This window comes from Aulonocara stuartgranti (assembly GCF_965226115.1).
Source record: "Aulonocara stuartgranti genome assembly, chromosome: 1".
NCBI lineage: Eukaryota > Metazoa > Chordata > Actinopteri > Cichliformes > Cichlidae > Aulonocara > Aulonocara stuartgranti.
In genome coordinates this window covers 23976749-23999427 of record NC_138939.1, presented here as the reverse complement: position 1 = coordinate 23999427, position 22679 = coordinate 23976749, and the positions used below count along the sequence as shown (strand labels likewise).

General features: G+C 40.2%; 1 pseudogene across 1 annotated transcript in view; it reads right to left on the bottom strand.

Moving 5' to 3' along the window:
* The window catches only part of LOC309704743 (ephrin type-A receptor 6-like), an 84881-nt pseudogene that overhangs the window by 20085 nt on the left and 42117 nt on the right, over window positions 1-22679 (bottom strand). Inside the window, exons 4-9 of the transcript XR_014280862.1 lie at window positions 22124-22252; window positions 20911-21060; window positions 20668-20829; window positions 20339-20567; window positions 5193-5348; window positions 4257-4607 (exon numbers count right to left, since the gene is read on the bottom strand). The product of XR_014280862.1 is annotated as an ephrin type-A receptor 6-like (transcript). The remainder of the gene's footprint in view (window positions 1-4256; window positions 4608-5192; window positions 5349-20338; window positions 20568-20667; window positions 20830-20910; window positions 21061-22123; window positions 22253-22679) is intronic.

The window sequence follows — 22679 nt, the reverse complement described above, 5'->3', positions numbered from 1 at the left end:
AAAGACGCTGAATCTTGAGGCAGATGGGCTACAGCAGCAGAAGACCATGCAGCATGCCACTCCTGTCAATTACGAACATGAAACCGAGGCTTCAATTCACACCGGCTCACCAAAAATTAGAAGAAAGGAAAACTGTTGCCTGGCCTGGTGTATCCATTTCTGCTGTGACAATTAGATGGTACAGTAAGGATTTGGTATAAACTTTGACAAAACATAAATACATCCTGCCTTGTATCAGAAGCTTAGGCTGCTGGTGGTGTAATGGTGTGGGGGATATTTTCTTGGTGTACCGTGTAATGTTGCTGACCGTGTCCTCATCATGAATACACAGCTGACAAATCTCAAGCTAAAAATAGACCAAAAATCCCAGAGGATCACCTTCCAGCACCTTATTGAATATAAACCATGAAGAATTAAGGCACTTCTGAAGGCAAAAGCACTTCCAACACACTATTATTAAGGGGACCCTACTAAAGTGGCTTATATTAAATGTCACATGTTCATTTAAATTTGCATAAAAAACTCCATGTGATGCTGAGAATCAGCTGCTGACTCAAGCAGACGTGTCATTGCACAGATTCAATAATTCAATCTTTTAGTGAATATATTTCTTATTTTTAAAACTTTACCCATTTGTCATGTAAAATATGCAGAACAGGATCACTTTTATTTATCCAAACCACAACAAAGAAGCTGCTGTAATCTCCGTAACAGAGCTACGGTGTATGTGTTGTATCAATCAACAATCAAAGAAAAGTGAGTATTTCTGGTTTCTTTTCAGAGGAGTAATATAACAAAATGCAGATGAAATAACAGGAACGAGCTGAGGAAATGACCAGCACACCATGTGTGGGTGATACATGCGTGCAAATGTCTTATTTGTATGAATTTGCTTGCCTGCTTGTTTGTGTGTGTGTTTCTGGCTCTCTCTCTGTGTGCGTGTGTGTGTGTGTGTGTACAGTATGTCTACTGAGGAAAGGCAGTTTGACAAGTTAATCCACTCTAAACATCCTAATGGGAACATCCCCACAGGCTGCTTCTCTTCTGCTATGGAGATTATTTTTGCATTCCAACTTCCTCCCACTGGGCTTGCTGCCTTTGCCAGAGAGATGGGTGCCAGGCATGACACATACACACCTGACATCTGGTTTGCATGGTATGATGACAGCCCATCAGCACACATTTCAGTTTGTAAAAATAAAAACCTCGACACATTATTTCTCCCTGTATACTAAAGAGAATTATGAGGAATGACTGCGAAGTATTTTCTTAATGAGCAGGAGCATAAATATAATCTTATAACTGTCTGGACTCCTTGTTGTCACTTCATCATTAATGCTGCTTCATTCTCACTGCGTCTCACTGCTTTTGACACAGCAAGCCAGCGAATTCTACACATGGGCACAGGTTTTAAAATTTTAATCTGGATCACAGTTTGAAGAGTCACCCTAATGAGCTGGTTGATTGGCCGGCTCACCACTTTGGTCCAGACTGAACAGGCTCAACAAGTATTGAACAGACTACTGTAAAATGTGGAATTTGGTACAGGCATTTCCCAGGAAATGAATCCTCCTGACTTTGGTGATAATTGGACTTGAGATGTTAAAAATAATGATGCATAATTTTTTAACAGGTTTAGATTTTTTCCTAAGCCTACTTTTAAAAAATGAAAAATGAGGAGAATTAATTAAATTACTACTTTACTTTCTGTTTTATTAAATTGAAATCATGATGCGCATGATCACTATTATATAATATAAAGATTAGCCAATTTATCAATTAAAAGAACATTATTGGTCAAGATTTTGACAATTCATGAATCATTTAAATGGTTAAAGAGTGATTTGGGGGCCATAGGCCAAAAAAATTCATAATAACCTTTCAGCATATTCAAGTAGTCTGTTATCTATGAATGTTTAAATATACTATTTTACACAATTGCTGAATTCTACTTCCATTCATACATCAGGCTGCCTACGTATCACACATACAGGACCTGCTTGGCCATGGAAACCCATGAAGCGCCCAGCACCAGAGGAGGTTTGGAGCTCTGCAGTTATTGAGTCAGCAGAGCGTTGGTGACTTTTACGCTTTGTCTTTCAGATTTCCAACCATTGCAGTTCTAGGTTATTTTTCACAGCCAAATATGAATAAGTGTTCTTAGAGGTGACCCTGAGCTGCACTACACTGCAAGCATTTCACTAGAGTAAAAATTACAGCGTGTGAATCTGAAAAGTTACATGCCCACACCAGTGATTACGTCTGTTCGGACTCTTTGTCATTAAAAAAAGATCAGAGTTCAGAACGTTAAGGACATGGTTCGGCCAGCAGTGATGGTGATGTTTAACCCAGCAGAGGCTGCGACCGGTCAAACCAGCTGTCACTAATTATCAGTTCAAAGAGTAATGAGAGACTAAACACGACGGGCCTTCTGTTGGTTTTTGCAGTCTGTTCTTTGCAGACAAGAGTTTATGAAATAAAAGCTTCTCTTTGCACCACCGCTGTGCAACCAAGAGCATTTCTTCTTTCTCAGAAGCAACGGTGTCATCAACTCTTGATTGCATCGCTTTAGTTTAAGGAGTCACACTCTTCCATTTTCATAACTTATCATTTATTTAAGCTCATCAGTTTGATAGTTTTGGTGCAAAGTCATCAGTATTTTGATCAAGCAGTTCATGAATAATGAGTTGTGAAATATTTAGAGGGCTTTAGCGTTTACTTGAGTTCATTAGATACATATTTAATCAACATTTGGGTAAACATTAAATACATTTAATCAACATTCGGGCAAATATTGTGCCGGAGTGTCAATGTGAGCGACCACGGGAAAGGGATCAGCCTTCAAAAGATTCTTACATCCAGTTATATGTTGTTTACATTTCCCAAGCTTCAAATATCTTCATCATTCGGTTTACTTAAATAAATGTCAAAGCAGTATTACAACAATGACAACTATGATTTAGCACAGACACTCACAGCTCCTCACTGTCTCGTTTGAGCTGCTGATAACTGAGATCACTGAGTACGACTCTAGTTCTCATCAGGATTTAATCTCAATACAAACTTCATACGCATGCTGAAAGGGGAGGAAACGTGCACATACATCCCAGCATAATTTATTAATCCACCTGCTTCCCTTCCTTCATCTCAACCTTCTCCATCAATTATTTCACTACTATTCCCGACCTTGAAGTTTAAGGTTAAAGCTGAATTTCAGGTCTCTTATTTTTTACTAATTCAAGCCTGAGACGATGTTCCTTTGTGAACTTGTAGATCTAGTTGACCCCGGGTCTGCTGGGTTTCACTAATTAGGAATAGGTTCAGGTCACACTGACTCTGTCAGCAATTCAAAGGTCAGGAGTGCGTTCCATTTATTGATGCATTAAGCTGGAGGGAGAGATGGAGACTTAAGAGGTCTCAGGGTCCCCAGGAAAGAGGAAAGTAAATCCCCTTCCTCATTACTGTAATGAATAACCTAAACTGCAATGCAAAAAACAATATTCATGAAGTATGAATTAGTTCCTGTCTAACCACAGTGTATTATTGGTCAAGAATAATTACAATTATGTAAATGTAATGGGGATTGACATTTATTTATATATAACTCAAAAAATGAGAAAATTACAGTGAGCAGCAGGGGTTAGCTCTGCTGCTTCACAGCAAGAAGGTCCTGGGTTTGAATACACTGGTCATCCTGAGGCCTGGTTTAAAACTTCTTCCTGTGCCTGTGTGGGTTTTTTTCCGGTACCCCAGCTTTCTCTCACTGTACAGAGACATTGTTAGGTTAACTGGTGATTCTAAATTGACGATAGTTGTGAATCTGAGTGTGAATGGGTGTCCGTCTCTCTGTGTTAGCCCTGTGACAGACTGGTGGCCAGTCCAAAGCGTACTCTGCCTTTTACCCCTGAGAAGGTCATGAAAGCTGAAGGCTCTGCCTCCCATTCTACTTTTAAATACACAGAAGAATCACGAGTAAGCCTGCAGTCTGGGAGTGAAGGGCTCTATTGGAGTGATACGGTAGTATGAGTTCTTTAAGATAAGATGATTATAATCCATCATCAATTCTGTTTAATCTCTTATGAAATTATTAATAAATTCATCAATATGCTTTCTCGTTAAATAAACTGTATTAATACAGATCCTATTTGCAGGTAGGGTTACATCTGCCTGCTATTATTACCACCACCATTTTAAAAAAGCAAAACAACCAGAACTGGAAAACAAAACGAAAGACCGCCTGAGTGAACAGGACTTACCAGCTTGGTGTGTCGTGACGGTCACATTTGCCAGCGAGCGTGCAGTCATACCCAGCCCAGAGACCCCGTTCACAGCCTCAACGTGGAAGGTGTAGCTAGCGAGCATTGCAAAGTCCAGTATTGCTACAGAGGTGCCAGTAATGCCGAGTGGCCGTGGGATAAAGTGCAGGTCAGGCTCGCACGGCTCACACTGTGTCACAGCACCGCTGCTGTCACTCCCACCACAGCGCTGGCACAGTATGTTGTAAGTGATGTCCTTTCTGCCTCCTGTATCACTGGGAGGCATCCACTGCAAGAAGAGAGCTGTGTCATTGATGAGTGAGACCAGGTTCCTGGGAGCTGATGGAGGCCCTGAAAGAGAGAAGAAAAGTATTTAGAGACAGACATTTTTTTTTTTTTTTTGGCGACTGCACTTGCCACTTTTTGAGATGGATATTCTCCAGGACACTTATGCGACCTTGAATATGAAGCAATGGTTGGCACATGATCACCATAATCTGACAAGTTTGCACGCTGAGCATATTTTTATTCCTTAGCATGTGTGTTCAGTGTGTAGGTACAGCAAGTGTGTGGGTGGTTGGCTTTCAACATTTCCGGCTTCATTCCAGCAACTTGTGTCAATTTCCCGGCTAAAATTTCAGGTTTTTTTTTTCAGTTTTCACACCTGTACAATAAAAAAAAATCTGAGCTGTTTGAGTGTATCTTCAAATATCTGCATGTAGGCGTGTGAGAGGATAGCTCTCAGAGTGTAAGAGTGTTTCATTCCAGCATGATACTTGTCAGTTTCATCGATACACCGCTCAGAAATGTCCAAACTTGGTGAGCAGAAATTTAAATGTGACTCAATCACACTGTTAAAACTTAAACAGCAAAACGAAACTAAAAAAATAAATAAAACCAGGAAAGAGACGAAAGGTTTTGTAGCTTTCTACTAACTTGTACAAGCCATAGTAGTGGGGTCTTTGAGAGCCCTGTAGAAGCCTTTATCACAGTGACAGATGGTGGCCGCCTGGTCATGGCTAGAGCTGTGTAGAGGACACTTGGAGCATTTAGTGTTTCCAGCATACGCCTTGAAGGAGCCAGGCTTGCAAGCTGGAGAAAAAAGAGATGCAAAGGGTGAGTGCTCCTTATGCAACTGCATTTCCATCAGCGCACATACTCTTAATCGAAACTCCAGCTGCTTCGCTCCTCACCTGTGGTCTGACCTTATTTCCCGAGGTACTATCTGTCACCTTCTTATTAGCTCACTAAGCCACGTCCTGTAAAGTGGCCCTTCTAAGAAATGGCACACACCTGTAAAGCCATTTCTTTTTTACAGAATAGAGAATCACAAAATCACACAACCCACATGGTGAGCTTACAAGGTTTATTAGGCCACCTGTCATAAAAACAAGAAAACGCAAGCGTTCTAGAAATCTGTCAAAAACTAAACTAACCAAATAAATATGTTATTATTTATCAGGCAAATAAACTGAATTCATGTCATGATTCAACTGAATCAGTACTTCAAGTAAATAACAACAACAACAACAACAACAACAATAATAATAATAATAATAACAATGTTTAATACATTTTTATAAATCTAGATATATTTGGTAATTGCCAGTACTGTTAATTTAGGGCAGCCGTGACAAACCTTACATTGGGCAGTGGTCTAATAAATTTGTTAAGCACTGTATACGACAATATGTTGTTTAAAAACACATTAGCACACAAAGTAAAACACATGCTGATACAGTCCATTCATCTATTATCTTAATCACAATGTTACAAGAGGCTGGAGCTTATCCCAGCGGAAAATGGGCTAAAGGTGAGTCGTAATTATGTCTTCAGACTGTGAGAAGACACAGAAAAATCCAGACACATGTCCTATCCGTGATTAACCTTAGCACATTAATCCAGATATTATTCTGAATGTTTTTCATGCAACACAGTGGCTGATGGTGAACAGTACTTCTGGCAAATGAAGATGAGAGTTACTGTAGGTAGACGTTTGTTAGATGACTGGATATCAGAGAAATATTTCAAAACTAAACAATGCAAGAACACCATGCACTCACTGTGCTGTTTACACTAAATTCTGACTCCACCATCTGAATGTTACAACTCAAACTGAGACTCATCAGACTAGGCAACATTTTTTCAATCTACCGTTGTCCGGTTTTGTCAGTGTGAATTGTAGCCTCAGTTTTCTGTTCTTAGGTAACAGCAGTGGCATCCAGTGTGGACTTCTGCTGCTGCCGACCATCTGCTTCAAATTTGACGTATCGTGTGGTCAGAGATGCTTTTCTGCTCACCTCAGTTATACTGAGAGGTTATTTGAGTTACTCTTGCCTTTATCTGACCTCTGACATCAGCAAGGCTTTTTCATCAGCTACTACTCACTATTTTCTCTTTTTTAAACTATTCCCTATGAAAACTCCAGAGACTGGGAAAATCCCAGTAGATTAGTAGCTTTTGAAATGTTCAGACCAACTCATCTGGCACCAACAATCATGTCACACTCAAAGTCACTTAAATAATAATTCTTCCACACTGTCATGACCATGTTTATATACTTAAATGCGCTGACTTCCTGAGATGATATTTTCCTTAACTTTCAGTTGAACAGGTGTACCTAACAAAGTGGCCAGTGACCATATTTTTTGCTTAAGTCCTTCAAATTGACAAAAAAGGAGTAGTAGCTAAAGGCTAAATAACGATTTTTGGCAGCAATTTGTTTTAATCAGCAGGTTTAACCCAGTTTAAGGTCACTTTGTAGTCTTGCAAGTAGGTAAAAGAGGAGCGATTAACATACGAATAATTCATTATTAAAATGTTAACACAACCTGCTTCCTGCTGAAATCTCAATCCACTTACACAGTCCATTCTGCTGACCGGGTATTTGCAGTTTTCCATCCTTAGACTGTTTCACTTTACCTCCAGTGTTACTTGCCCATTTCTTTCTTTCCATCAACCCACACAACTCTCCTTTCCTTATCTTTTCAATTTTTCTCTCCCCCCCCCAACTGTTATGCTCTGCAACAATTTTCACCTATTCTTGTTTTTCATCTTTATTCCAATGTATTTTTTTCTTTTCCCATCTCTCGTCTTCTTCGTCGCTCTTTTCCCTCGAGGCTTATCAGAAGATGGAAAAACCACTGCAGATTGCCTCCTTTTCCCCTGACTTATCTTGGCACAGAAGAATAAAGCATTAATAGTGCAGTTATTTAATATTCTGGGAATTTGTGGATGATTTTATTGCCATTTTATTGCAGTTGAGTTGAGTGATTTTTTTTCTTTCTTTCTTGAGAATATATATACTTGTGGGTGGAATAATAATTAAAGAAATAGGAAATACTGTATATATACACTGAGAAATTCAATCAAGCCAGAAGGTTTATATAATTTCAGCTTCATTTTAATATCTTCATATATTTTCTGTAAGTAAGCAAAAATACATAGTAGTTAACTGACTTTATTTTTCCGTAATCACATCATCTTCATATATTGCCTAATGCATTAATGCCTCCATTGAAATACACTACCACTTTAAATTCTCTATTGACGCTAGCCTTTTTTTATCATAAGCGTGATAAATGATGTCCTGCTGTGACACAGTCCCCAGCACTGTACAAAGGATGACTGATGGAGGATTATTACTGTTTGAAATCAATTATATTCAATTATTTTTGTGTGTGTATATAGTAATGCTAAGATATAATGTTTCATGAAAGTCATTTTTGCAGTGACACCAAATCTGTTCGTGCAGTTTCTCCAGGATCTACATACATCAGCTTTTCAATACTCAAGAGAGTACTGCATGACTGAGAAAGAAACTTCCTCCCTCAAGCTGGATTGCTGCTACTTTAGTCAACCTAGTGATGGAAACTTTCTCACTGATATTATTACACTAGATAAGACAGGAAAAACTGCAGTCTGTCACATAATCTTGGAAAATTAATGTAAAGAGAAGATAACTTGGACTATTTTAAATACACCTCCCCCGTCCTGTTCACCGAACGGAGAAACTGATCTAACTAAACACTAATCTTCAGAGTGGTATTTTTTTGTGAGTGTGGGATAAAATTCATTTCTTCTTCCAAAGAAAACTGAAATTGTATCATAGTATCCCTGCCAGTGTAAGCCTGGCAGGGATACCATGCCAGAGTTGGTACCTCTGCCAAGTCTGGCATGTAAAATAGTAGAACTAGCATAGAAAATAGCCACTTTTATGAGTATATCACATAAATGTTTATCAAAACACCCCAGACACACTACAACTTGACATTTTCTGCTCAAACAACCCTGTGCCAAGTGTGGAGTCTTTCAAGTTCCTGTTCACTATTATCTCTCAGCTCCGGAAGTGGGAGCCCAACACCAACTCTATTCAAAAAGTCCCAACAGTTGACGTCCTTTCAGCTGAGAAAGGATGGCCTATCATAGGAGCTACTGATCAAGTTCTACACTGCGGTCATCAAGTCTGTCGTGCGCAGTCTGCTTCAGACACAAAACAGGTTAGTATGACTACCTACCTAGTACTACTAGCGCTACTATAAACTCTAAAGAATGTAGAGAAAATAACTGGCGTCCCCTTGTCCAGCCTCCAGAACTCCTCAAGAACCAGTGAGCAGGCAGCAAACATGATCAGAAATTCCTCACACTCTGGACACAACTTTTTCAACTCTTCCCCTCCGGCAGGTGTGACAGATCCACCTACACCAGAACAACCAGACTCAGAAACAGCTTCCTTCCCACTGCCATTATCCTCATAAACAACTAAGTTGTACCTATGCCAAGTATTTATTATTAGGTAGTCTAGGTAGTTATTGCATTCTGCTCTGAATCTACAATGACTGTGTTCTACAACAGTTCTACATGTACACAACATTATATTTCACACATAATGCATAATCGTTGTGCTGCACCAGTCTACTTCCTTACGCATGTGTTTGTCTTATATTTTATCTGTTTGTGGTTGGCAGTAAGCCTACTCTGTGTATAATGAATCCATATATAACATATATTGTTTAGACTTTTCTAAACACCCAGTTGCTGGTAATCAGATGAACTCGATTAATTGATCAACGGCGAGTGTGAGCAACTCTAGAAAGCTTTGAAAGTTTGCTGACTTGGAGCATTCAGGTGTGTATTAACACAATGCCACAATCTTCCCAGGAGTGGATGAGAATTTAGCCACAAAGTCAGACCATGCAATTCTTAGAGAAACTACCAAGAAGAGCTACATCTAAGACTCTGAATGCCTCAGTTAGCATGTTAAAGTTCATGACAGTATAACAAAAACTAAGACTAAACAAGTGAGGCCTGTTTGTTAGAGTTGCCAAGACAAAGCATCTTCTATCTACAAAGAACATGGCTTAGGTTTGCAAACTGCAAGACCTCTGGTACAATGTCCTTTGGGAGTGGAGATGTTTAGCTATATTGCAAAATATAAGAAAGCTGTGCCTAAACAAACGTCCACTAATCTCAAAGAAGTGAAGCAACATTGTGAAGAAGAGTGGTCCAGAATTCCTCTACAATGATGTGAAAGAATGAGACATACAGAACATTATTAAAGTTATTGCTGGTTCTATTCAATTAGGGCATATTTAGTTTTTCACAGGACTGTATATAGTGGAAACACCATCAACTGAAGTGTCCTTGTATGTGTAACACCCTTGGTTAAAACAAATCTGATTGTGATCTGATCTGTGAAGGACAGTTTTTAAATCAACTTATAATTTTCCCATTTGAATCGCCAGGTAACAAAAAGATCAGTCACTACTGTATGTGGACATAAAAACATGAGGTGAGATGGTAAGCACAACTACCAAGGTGCATTTGAGTAAGATCACATAGTTTGAACTTTACTTACATAAGCTGCTATATAACCTGCCTCTAACAGGCATAGAGCTGCCGAGAGTGAGGATCTGCTTTCTCCCCATTCTGCATACATATTATATATATATGACACTGCAGGGCTACTGAGTCCTGCTATTTTGTTGCTATTTTTCCCCTCTATGACTTCAAGCAAATTCCAAGAAAAATACCTTGCAACTCAATAACTGAATTCTCCAATGAAGAAAGCTGCAGAAAAGTCAATAATTATGTTGCTTTTGAATATATTTTACTACTTTGAGGATTTACTTTGGAATCAATCCAAGAACTGAGAGAGGAAAAGTGCTGTGCAGCTATCTTGCCACGTACTGTAATTTGACCAACAGTGAATGATGCAAACTTAAAAAAATGATAACCATTAAACCAAATCCTCTCCTGATTAACAAAACTGATTGTCGTTTTCATTCTAATAGATTTTTTCTTGAAACCAGGTCATCAAATGTTACTATATTTCTTTAAGTAGCAATGTTGAAAGCTTTTCATTAAACTTTGAATGACAGGTGATACATAGTTAAGCAAAAATACTATGTAACAAAGGAAGAGGCGGGAAAAAACTCTATGGATAAATAGGTGGAAAGAAATGAGCATAAATTTGGATGTAAAGAGGATGAGATGAAAGATTGACATCCAGACGGAAATCCTTGCCAAAATCACATTGCTGCTTAGGTCCTAATGAGAAGAGTAATTTGTCACCCAGCTTCAATTTTTGAGGCACCTTCATCTGGATATTACCTTCTCTCCATGCAGAGGTCCTGCCAAAGGCAACAAACACACTGATTCATTTGAAATTCCAGCTGCTCCCTGCTTTCTAGTATAAGCTAGGAAGATCACCACCAAAAAGCAATTACAATACTCATACTGATATTTCTGTCCAAAAGTCAGAAAAAACATTCCAAACACACACACACACACACACACACACACACACACACACATAAAGTAATGCTATTTGTTTGCTACCACTTTTTGGGGGGATTTTGTCATGTAATCTTCCTTCATGTCATGTATTTTTATTAAAAGGAATAATATGCTTCTTTTCCCCCCATTTAACAGTACATTCTCACATTTATTGGCCACTTTATGCTTCAGCAGGAAATCTATGTCGTAACCTACAAAGTAATAGCAAACCCCTCTGAACCCCACACGGTAGCCTGACGTGCACCTCCAGAGAAATGTAATAATGTTGGATCAACGCAGCACACAAGCGTTGTGATTGGCCTCTTCAGATCAGAGAGAATAACAATCATCAGGTCAGTATAAAGAATAATAATAACACATCAACAGAAAGACTCAGAAATGTTAGCATTTCAGAGGATAGTTGAAACTATCGCAATGGACACGAGGGAAGGTACAAAGAAGTGTAAAAACTAGAGAGACAGAAGAAGAACAACAAAAAATAACCCCAAAATAAAAAACTGGCCAAAACAAAGAGCGGGAACCCACAGGAGAAAAAAGCTTTGCCCAAAAGAACATTTGGCTACACTCTCTACGGGACTATCCTGCACAATCAAAAATTACACTGAAGGGAGACTATGGGCTCAAATTGTGGTCATAAATATTTTGTACTTGTAAATCAGGATTTGTATGTGTAAAAAGAATTTGTGTGTCTGTAAAAAGATTTATGTGTGGACTCAGCCAAAAAATACATGTTAAACTCAAGTTTCAAGTTACAAGTACGAATTTGACCCCATTTTTCTTCCTTTCATCTGATTGGCCAATGTCATGTCAATCACAAATTTAACTATCCAATCAGAGAACACATGGGTTTGGCTGTCGGAGGGGCGCTTTTTTGAACTGCAGGTCCTTGAAGGGTAATACAGTTTGAAGCTGGAGGATCTCTATATAAATATCCGATAGAAGCTAGGTCCCCTAACTTTCAGCAGCTGCTGAAAGGATAAAGTTGTGGTATATCAGTGGTTAGAAATACCATTATTACTTTAGGATTAGTTTAACACAAAGTCAGGGTTGACCCGGGACCATGACTGTGAGTCACAGTGCGCAGCATAAAGGTCCTTTCACATCAGACGCAGCATGTGCTGCTAACGCTAACTGCTAACTAAAAGCCAAGGATCCAGAATTTGTTGCGCTGGGGTTTTGCAGCAGCTCTACCTGTACTAGATGCACCTGCTCCTTGTCGTTTCTATCTCTGACTTTATGTCCTCTGCAAGAGTTTCTGTTTTTTTTTTTTATCTTCAAATGTTCAATAAAAGCTTTGTAACTATCCCCACTAGTGAAGACTGTCATTTCCACAACATAGCCCCCCCCCCAGCACTGTTGGGTGAGTAAGCATGGGTGATATTAGGCTACTGAGGTTTCTCACATTACATCATGCACAACAAAAGTTGTCAGCCATTTTGGATATGATACAGCTACTGGTTACTAGGGAGATCTGTATTCCCCAACTGGTTGGCAATGGTTCCTGGAGGATGCTGGCTTTACTGGATCAAATAGGTTGCAAAGAAAGTTACTTTTGTTGGTAGCAGATTTCCATGGTTACCTGTAGTTTCATGTTTTAATTTTTGTCTGTAAATTTGAGAAAGTGCTCACAAATTGGAAACAGGCAAGGTTCAAAGTAAAACTTGTGCCTCACTGCTGTAGCCAACATGTTTCAAAGTGCACAAATTTTACGCTGAAGGGAAACTATCCCTGTTTCCTGTTTCAGTTGCACTTTTCACAGTTTTGAGAGCAGCTGGGCTGTGTTTGTAGACATGTCCGTCACTTCAATTCAAACTATGACCGCACCAATATGCTAGCGACCACAGCAATGACAAAGCCTTGTTTTTTGTACCAGTTTTTTGCCAGCTGGGGAAAATACATTTTAGCAACAGGTGGTTGCCAGGAGGTCACCGACTGGTCTCTTATACAGTGGGGCAAAAAAGTATTTAGTCAGCCACCGATTGTGCAAGTCCCCCCACCTAAAATGATGACAGAGGTCAGTAATTTGCACCAGAGGTACACTTCAACTGTGAGAGACAGAATGTGAAAAAAAAATCCATGAATTCACATGGTAGGATTTGTAAGGAATTTATTCGTAAATTAGGGTGGAAAATAAGTATTTGGTCACCTCAAACAAGGAAAATCTCTGGCTCTCACAGACCTGTAACGTCTTCTGTAAGAAGCTTTTCTGTCCCCCACTTGTTACCTGTATGAATGGCACCTGTTTGAACTCATCATCTGTATAAAAGACACCTGTCCACAGCCCCTAACAGTCAGACTCCAAACTCCGCCATGGCCAAGACCAAAGAGCTTTCGAAGGACACCAGGAAAAGTATTGTAAACCTGCACCAGACTGGGAAGAGTGAATCTACAATAGGCAAGCACCTTGGTGTGAAAAAATCAACTGTGGGAGCAATCATCAGAAAATGGAAGACATACAAGACCACTGATAATCTCCCTCGATCTGGGGCTCCACACAAGATCTCATCCCGTGGGGTCAAAATGATCATGAGAACGGTGAGCAAAGATCCCAGAACCACACGGGGGGACCTGGTGAATGACCTGCAGAGAGCTGGGACCAAAGTAACAAAGGTCACCATCAGTAACACACTACAACGGCAGGGAATCAAATCCCGCAGTGCCAGACGTGTTCCGCTGCTGAAGCCAGTGCATGTCCAGGCCCGTCTGAAGTTTGCCAGAGAGCACATGGATGATACAGCAGAGGATTGGGAGAATGTCATGTGGTCAGATGAAACCAAAGTAGAACTTCTTGGTATAAACTCAACTCGTCGTGTTTGGAGGAAGAAGAATACTGAGTTGCATCCCAAGAACATCATACCTACTGTGAAGCATGGGGGTGGAAACATCATGCTATGGGGCTGTTTTTCTGCCAAGGGGACAGGACGACTGATCCGTGTTAAGGACAGAATGAATGGGGCCATGTATCGTGAGATTTTGAGCCAAAACCTCCTTCCATCAGTGAGAACTTTGAAGATGAAACGAGGCTGGGTCTTCCAACATGACAATGATCCAAAACACACCGCCCGGGCAACAAAGGAGTGGCTCCGTAAGAAGCATTTGAAAGTCCTGGAGTGGCCTAGCCAGTCTCCAGACCTCAACCCCATAGAAAATCTGTGGCGGGAGTTGAAAGTCTGTGTTGCTCGGCGACAGCCCCAAAACATCACTGCTCTCGAGAAGATCTGCATGGAGGAATGGGCCAAAATACCAGCTACTGTGTGTGCAAACCTGGTAAAGACCTATAGTAAACGTTTGACCTCTGTTATTGCCAACAAAGGTTATGTTACAAAGTATTGAGTTGTATTTTTGTTATTGACCAAATACTTATTTTCCACCCTGATTTACGAATAAATTCTTTACAAATCCTACCATGTGGATTCATGGATTTTTTTTTCACATTCTGTCTCTCACAGTTGAAGTGTACCTCTGGTGCAAATTACTGACCTCTGTCATCATTTTAGGTGGGGGAACTTGCACAATCGGTGGCTGACTAAATACTTTTTTGCCCCACTGTACTTACCTGAATACCTGCTTGACCTGCTCTTATGCCAACTGCTGTTGAAAGCTTGCTAGCAGTGGAGCTCCAAGTACTGCAACCCTAAATCTGAAGAAAGATGAGAGGATCGCCAATTCCTGTTTGCACTTACCTGAAGAAACTTACAGTACCTGAGTATTATTCCACTTGGAAAATCTGTGTCTGAATGTTAAATTCCAGAGTAACAACTTACCTGAAAATACTTCCCTGATCAGAATCCCAGCTTGAAGACTGACCTCTGATCATTCACTGTTGTTATTTCTTCCTGACTTCTTTTCATTAAAACTGTTTCGACTGTGTCCTGCATTTGAATCCTTTGGGTGAAAGCTTGACAACTGGCTCCATAAAAATTCCCAAAATAATGGCCGCTGTCCCCACAGGCTATCATCAGATGATAGCTGAGGATCCTAAAGTGCCATTCGTTTTGCTGCTGGTCTGCTGAAATTACTGCTAATAAGGACAGTAAGTAAAACCAAACATTGAGCTGGAAGCTGCTGACATACAGATTTAAGATAAGGTGAAATTCAACATTAGGTGATAGCTCTCTGTGGTTTCATTGCTACAATGAATTATACATCTTGATTCGTTCCATAAAACATTGATAAGAGAAGCTATCCACAGTTATTCAAAACACATCAACTGTTGAAGTTTCAGCAGGTAACCTACTGTAGCTTGGTGAAGTGCAACATCTGCACACTTGCAGGAATGTAATGACGTACCAACCAAGAGATTTTGAGTTGTTTGGATGTGTGGGGTTGGAAGTTTTCTCTTGGCTTTACGTTGTCAGAAACAGATGGAGCTGAAGAGTATGTTTACCCTGGACTCTCAGCTTTGATATGCAGATAGGAAGTTCACAGAGAATGAGTGATGCTCTCGTCTGCGCTGCGTTACAGGCCAGAGTAAACACAGTCCTTAATGGACAGAAGAGGGGCACAAACACTCAGACACACCTAAGAGATGTATCGATTCCTCATTTCCTATTCCATTTTACTCAAATTTAAAGGTCACAACTTCAGGCTGGAAGTCATCAGTGAGCAACCTACTGTCAAAGCCTGTAGCTCTGTGGCATGGTCAGGGTAAGTGGCAAAAGACAGAAAGCAACAAAAATAGAGACTAAGCAACTTCAGCTTGTTGCTCCTAAATTGCTTCATTTGCATTTTTACCATTAACTTTATTTAAAAAGAACTGTGCTGGATTAGGTGGAGTTTAATTAAAAAATGCAATGCATTTTTAAGAAAATTAAGAAGATTTTGCTGAAACCATAATATTTTCATTTCTCAGCTTCTGAGACTTATCACTTATCCTACTGGTGGGTTTCTGGTTTCGTCTGCATATCGACTCTGATTCACATGAAATCTGAAAAGACATCTCTATTAGCTTCACCCACAATTCACTGCCTCTTTATGAATATGCTGCTGTGACGAAAGGATGTGGAACAAATAGCATTAGCACTATGATGTTGCCTTATCTAGGTCATGATATAACCAGCCTATCTCTGAGTAATCCTCTTGTGGCTGACAACGAATGAAAGGAATAGAATAATAAGACACTCGATTGAGATGTCAGAACAGTCTGGCAGAATGCTATTGGGGTGGAAAGCAGCTTTTGATAAGCGCTGATGCCTTTGTTTAGGCAGCTGGGAGGGAAAGATGGACATGTTAGTGCAGAGCTCTGCTTATATTTGGGAGGCTGGGGCTTTCCCTTTTCTCTCTCTCTCTCTCTCTCTCGCCCTCGCTCTCTCTCTCTCCCTCTTTTGCTCTTTCCCCATGCTGCCTCTCAGACAGCTTTGATCACAGTACCCTTTGAAGCAGTGTTCCAAAATGAAAACGAGGAGAAAGCAGAAGTCATCGCAAGTTCATGCCTAAACTTCCTGCAACTCCAAGCAAAGTGCACATCTTCATTACTGCATATGCTCTGACGGACCTATGGAAATTATTGATGGGGGGTTGGAGGGGTGATTGGTCATAAATCATTAATTATCATGCCATTATGCGTTGTTTCTACTCATCACCACTTTAAACCCTAACGGTAAGTTCGCTGACGCTCTCGCTGTTTCAGATTTCCACAGTAGACCATCCCTGATAGAAATAACCTGACGTTTCTGACCACAGCAACAACTGCAGCAAAGAAAAAAGCAACACTGGTTTCCTTCACTAGGGACCCTACAGTAGATGCGTGAGTCTAAGAGGAACACCCATTTTGGGAAATGCACTTGTTTTCCTTCAGACAATCTGATAATAAGATCAATATTCGTTTCATGTTCATGCATCCGCTGCAGAGATGGGAAAAGGCCCAGTCGAAGCAAAGACAACACACAGGAGGGTACTGCTTTTGGTAAATGCTCAGCCTGCCTCTTTCTTTTTGTTTGATTTATAGATGTAGTACTTACTCGATTAGCTGATCACAAAAAAACCTGATCAAATATTTTACTAATTGATTTTACTAATTGAAGTTAAATTTTGAAATATTCCACAGTTACAGCCCGCAAAAGTTATTAACAACTGAAATTTAATTAGTTATTTTATTAATCATTTAATTAATTTTTAAGATGTTGTTGTTATATGTTGAAGCTTTTTTTTATGCCAACGATGCTTTTGATTGCAGGATGTAACCACATATGAGTATTCAGTGACTGCATCATAGCCTTCATCTACATTCGCATTAATTAACCTTAATGTCACCATTGTTGTTGCTTAAGTATTATGTGCATGCAGCCGTGTATGCTAAAGCTGATGTTGCTGCTAAAGAAATCACAGGAAAAACACTTCATTAGTTACAGCTTGCTAGTCCATGGTTGCAGCTTTTTGCCTTCAGAACTAGTTCTTCACAGCACAGATTCAACAAGGTACTGGAAACAGTCCTCAGAGATCAGTGTCTATAGTAACATGATAGCATCACACAGTTGCTGCAGATTTGGCAGATACAAATCTCTCTTTATACCATATCCCAAAGGTGCTCTATTAAATTTAGATCTGGTTGACTGTGGAGGCCAATGCATGTTACTGAGTCAACTCAATAACATGCATTTGTTATGTGTGACATGGCACATAATCCTTCTGGAGTCAGCTATCAGAAGATGGGTACACTGTGGTCATAAAGGGATGGACACTGTCCGATTGACTGTGGTGTTTAAACTATGCTCAGATGGGCAGGATACAAGACAGGATACATCCATGCGTTCATGGATCTATGATATTTGATGTATTTAGCTATCCAACTGTTGCAGCAGAAATCAAAACTCATGAGACCAGGTGTGGTTTCTCCAGTCTTCTACTGTCTAATTTTGGTACACCTGCATGAACTGTAGCCTCTGTTTCCTGTTCTTAGTTCATCAGAGTGGCACCTGGTGAGACCTTCTGCAGCTGGAGCCCATCTGCTTCAAGGTTCAACAAGTTGCTCTTCTGCTTACCTTGATTTTAACAAGTGGTCATTTGAGTTACTGCTGCACTCCTATCAGCTCAAAGCAGTCTGGCCATTATCCCTCAACATCCCAGCCTAAAGAACTGCTGCTCATTAGATATTTTCTCTTTTTGAAACCCTTTCCTGTAAACCCTCAAGACTGTTTGTGGAAAAATCCCAGCAGATCTGCAATTTCTGATGTACACAAATGCCCATCTGGAACCAGCAACCAGGTTCTAAGTTCCTTAAATCACCTTTCTTCTTCATTCTGGTGTTTGGTTTGAACTTCAGCAGGTCGCCTTGGCCATGTCTACATGCCTTAACGCACTGACTTGCTGCCAAGTGATTGGCTGATTAGATATTTGCATTAAGAAATAATTGAGTAGGTATACCTATTAAAGTGGCTGGTGAGTGCGTTTCATCACTATTCTTCTTTCACAGTTCTTTCATATCTCTGGATAGTTAATTTGATTTGTTAAATTTATAAACAGCATTTGTCAGTTTAGGTTTATTAGAGTGAGGATCAGACATTGTGATAAAACACGCTAACACAGACATCTTTTTCAACTGCCAAGTGGGTTGAGTACATTTGAGAGAAGCAACTACTGGCAGCCAGAGGGGATGAAAAAGGAGAGCAGAGATGGAGAACATATAAAAGGGACACCATGAGAGTACTGCTCCTAAGCTGGCGTCTCATCTGGAATCTCTCCTGACAGGCTTCTGTGTTGTTTAACTTGAGATGATTGAGAGCGAGCGAGAGAGAAAAGATAAATAAAAGGAAGATAAAAGAGAAGAAGATAAAAAGAAAAAAAAATTACACCCGAGGAGCAAATAAAGGCGATATTAGAGCCTATCCTACATATCAGCTGTACTAATGACTGCTGGAGTTCTCTCTGTAATGCTCTGAGTAACTACATCACCACAGGGTTACTACATGAATTTCACCCCAATCAGCTGTAAGTCTATAAAATATAGTAAGGAACACGGAGTGCTCTTCAATTGTAATCATGCACTGTGGCTCAATTTAGCTCCTGCCATAATTACAAGTAAGTCTGAGTCTTGTAATGAAAGGGAAGGTTGAAGAAAGGTTTAGCAAAAACTAGGTGTGAGCTAAATTAGCTGTGAAACTAACAAATGAAGGCAATTAGCCAGCTAGCCCTCCATCATTGTCTAATTGAGAGAGCAGGCCAAACAAGTAAACAGTTTCTTTAAGTCCTTTGTAATCTGTTCAGTGGATCACATTTAGGTTATTTTGATTGGACTAATTATTCTTCCCAGTTAAATTTACCCTTCATTCAAATTTGTGTTGTACAGTTATTTCATTTTTAACCTTAATTTATATTTTATTGCTTCTTAGTTAAATTTAACCTTTTTAATTTTTCATATTTATTTCCTATCTTATTCATAGCCTTTTCCTTTTTTGTTTTCTTTAGGTCACGAGCAGTTGTCCAAGCATTTCACTACATATCGTACTGTGTATGACTGTGTACGTGACAAATAAAATTTGAATTTGAATTTGAATTTGAAGCATCCTAACAAGAAGCTTCTGTACATTTTTAGGTATCAAAGGGCAAAAAATCAGACCTAAATACCAGAAATCCACAAACGGTTTCATTTTACAAGAAATTACTTTCCCATTTCAGCCACATAATTGACAGAGTCCAGAGAGGGATCTCATGAGAGCCAAAGTAATGATTCCGAAAACTCTGAAGTGATACACACAATCCCTTCCTATTTGCATTGTTTGTGATCACGTAGCAGAAAAGGATGGCAACGAAGGAAAGTGAGAGTGTGAGTTGAAATGGTGAAATAAAAGAAGAGAGAAAGAATGGGGAGTGAAGCGAAGAGTAAACAAAGTGGACAAGAGAGACGAGACGATGATGAGGGGGAGGCGGGGCTGAAAAGGGATGAAGAGAAATGGGGATGGAAAGGATCAGACAAGGATGCAGGATCTTAGAACGAGAGGAGGGAATATCAGTCCTGTAAAGTCAAACTCTTGCAGATGACTGGGAGGCCCTGGAGATCTGTGAGCATGACGCATCCTCTCCTCTCCTCTCCTCTCCTCTCCTCTCCTCTCCTCTCCTCTCCTCTCCTCTCCTCTCCTCTCCTCTCCTCTTCTCTTCTCTTCTCTTTGCTTTTTTAGCACACTGTTAGCATACCATACTTCTCTAAAATGAGTGCAGACAGGAACACACACAAATTCCCAGAGGGTTCCCAGAGGAACCCACCCGAGGGATTAATAAAGTTCTATCTTATCTTATCTTATCTTAAATGCACACACACACTCAGAGATACATCTCGGGCTGCTTCTCACCTTGGCAGTAGCCGTCCATTTCCTCGTGGCCAATACTACAGACACAGCGGCCCAGTGGTACCAGCCAGTCTCCATCAGCACCACAGTACAATTTGGGCGTGTCCCTCTCTTCTGCGTTCTCCACACACGAACCTCTCACTTCCACCAAAGAGGATGAGTCCATTTGTGGCACTGTTTCAGGAAACGCGGCCAAGTTTCTTAAAGTTGAGGGGCACCGTTTGTAGAAGACCTTATGTGAAAGAGGAAAACACAGTGTTCAGGTTAAAGAAGTAATACTGAGTTTATGCCCAGTCTATGCGAGACTGAGTCATGCAACCCTGTTCACTGACCTTTACAGACACAAGAGCAATACAAGCTCCCACATCTTGGAAGGCCAGGTAGAATCCCTTCTGTGTGATGGGGCCCACTTCCCTGACCTCGGTGTTAAGTCGAAGGACACGATCTCCAAGATCGGTCTGTGTAAAGCTTTCATCCGCTGCTATGGTGTCCACCTTAAACCAAACACACGCTTTACTCACGTAAAGTCACACAATGACAGTTCTGTCACATGACAAGAATAAAAACATGACAACCTTAGCATAGTCAGTAGGCCGGAAGCGTGTGCTGTCGGGGAGCGGCCCGTCTGTCTGCAGGTAAAAGAGATTGAAGGTTTCCTTACAAGTACCAGAAACCCAAGGGATGGAGTTGCAGTCTCTCAGTGTAAAGCGCAGCTCCACATATACCTGAGGTAAAACATAGATTAAACAGTTACGTCAGTATTATAACCATCAATAATTTCATACAAGTGTGTTTATGTTAAGCCCTTTATTTAACAAAACGAAGCCCATTTCACAAGCTCTCTTCAAATCACCGTAACTCCGTTTTTTCTTCTACAGACAAAATTTAAATGGTTTTGGGAAGAAGAGAGGACACACTTTAAGGGGATATTGTACAAGCAAAAATGCAAACATAATAGGACTCTATTAGCACATACGAAAAAAAAAAAAATCTCCTTCCCCATAAGAAACACGAAGATTATTGCTTTATACTTTCAAATTGTGCTTCATTTGACTATTTTTATTACTCTCTAAGTATTTTTTAGATCAACATATCCACTAAAATCTTGCATAATTTTTAAGTTAATACTGATGCACAGCCATGCTAACAAACTTGTTTTTATGAGCGACACCGAGCAAGGTAAGAACAGTTCAGCATGTTTCTCCATTTGTTGTGCAGTAGCCGTGCCTCAAAGGTGGAGAAGCCGAGTGAGCGCAGGCCGCTGTGGTGGCACACGATGCCTTTAAACAGCTTGACAATGGTGTTAGTCTTGCCCATGGCACTGATTGGCTAATCATTACTCCTCCCCTGAAGCTCAGTGGACAGATCGTTCTTCTATCAAGAAGCCACTATTTCAAGTCACGATGCCAGACGGCTCAGTCCCCTCGAGCGAGCGAGTGCATTGATTTAACAGTCTGTATGCGGGCAATTCTCAGTCTACAAAAAGAGGTAAATGTGAAACTTGGTGCAGCAACATAGTTGTGTTTCCCACCAGCCAATGTGCACAGAAGGCATCTTACTATATCTTTGTTACAATAGACTCTGTGTTGACTGTAATAGAAATCGGTCCTAAGCAAAGTGTCAGGTTCTTATAGCTATTTGTCTGTATTTCCCGGTAGGTTATACAGAAGACTGAACTTCCTCCAGGGAGTGTGACTCTTTCTCAACCTGGGGGCAATGTCAAAACCACAAACAAAGATTTCTATTCAAGTGTTTGTCTTTGCACAAGTTTTGTGATGTAGTCCTGACCCTCTGTGCAGCTTGTCGCTGGATCCACCCAGACCGCAGCCAGTTGTTCTGGTTTGGCTCCATTACATGGCAAACCTGGAAGGTGTGTATAGGTCTGTTCTGTTCATCCATCTCTGTGATAGCATCCCACTGATTAAAACAAAAAAAAAGGATAAAGTTATTATGTGCAATGTGTCACGACACTTTAACTCTATCATTTGCAAAATAAAACTAGTATTTTTGTTAGAAAATTAATATTCTGGTGTATACATAAAACAAAGTATTCAAGCTACATTCATAAGACCTGTGTCTGTTCTGGGTAATCAAAAGAATCTCTTTAAACCTGTTTTATTCATACTCAAAGCCAAATAAAATCTTTCTTTCATATTTTTAGTACTTTTCCACCTTTATTATGACAGAAACAGAGGGGAGAGATGACAGGAAAGTGAGAGCAGAGGGAAGACATGCGGCAAATGGCCCAGGGCAGACTTGAACCCGCGCTGCTGCGTTAGCCTCATGTCGTATGGGTCGCTTGCTTAACCCGGTGAGCTAAAAGATACCCTAAAGCAAAACAATT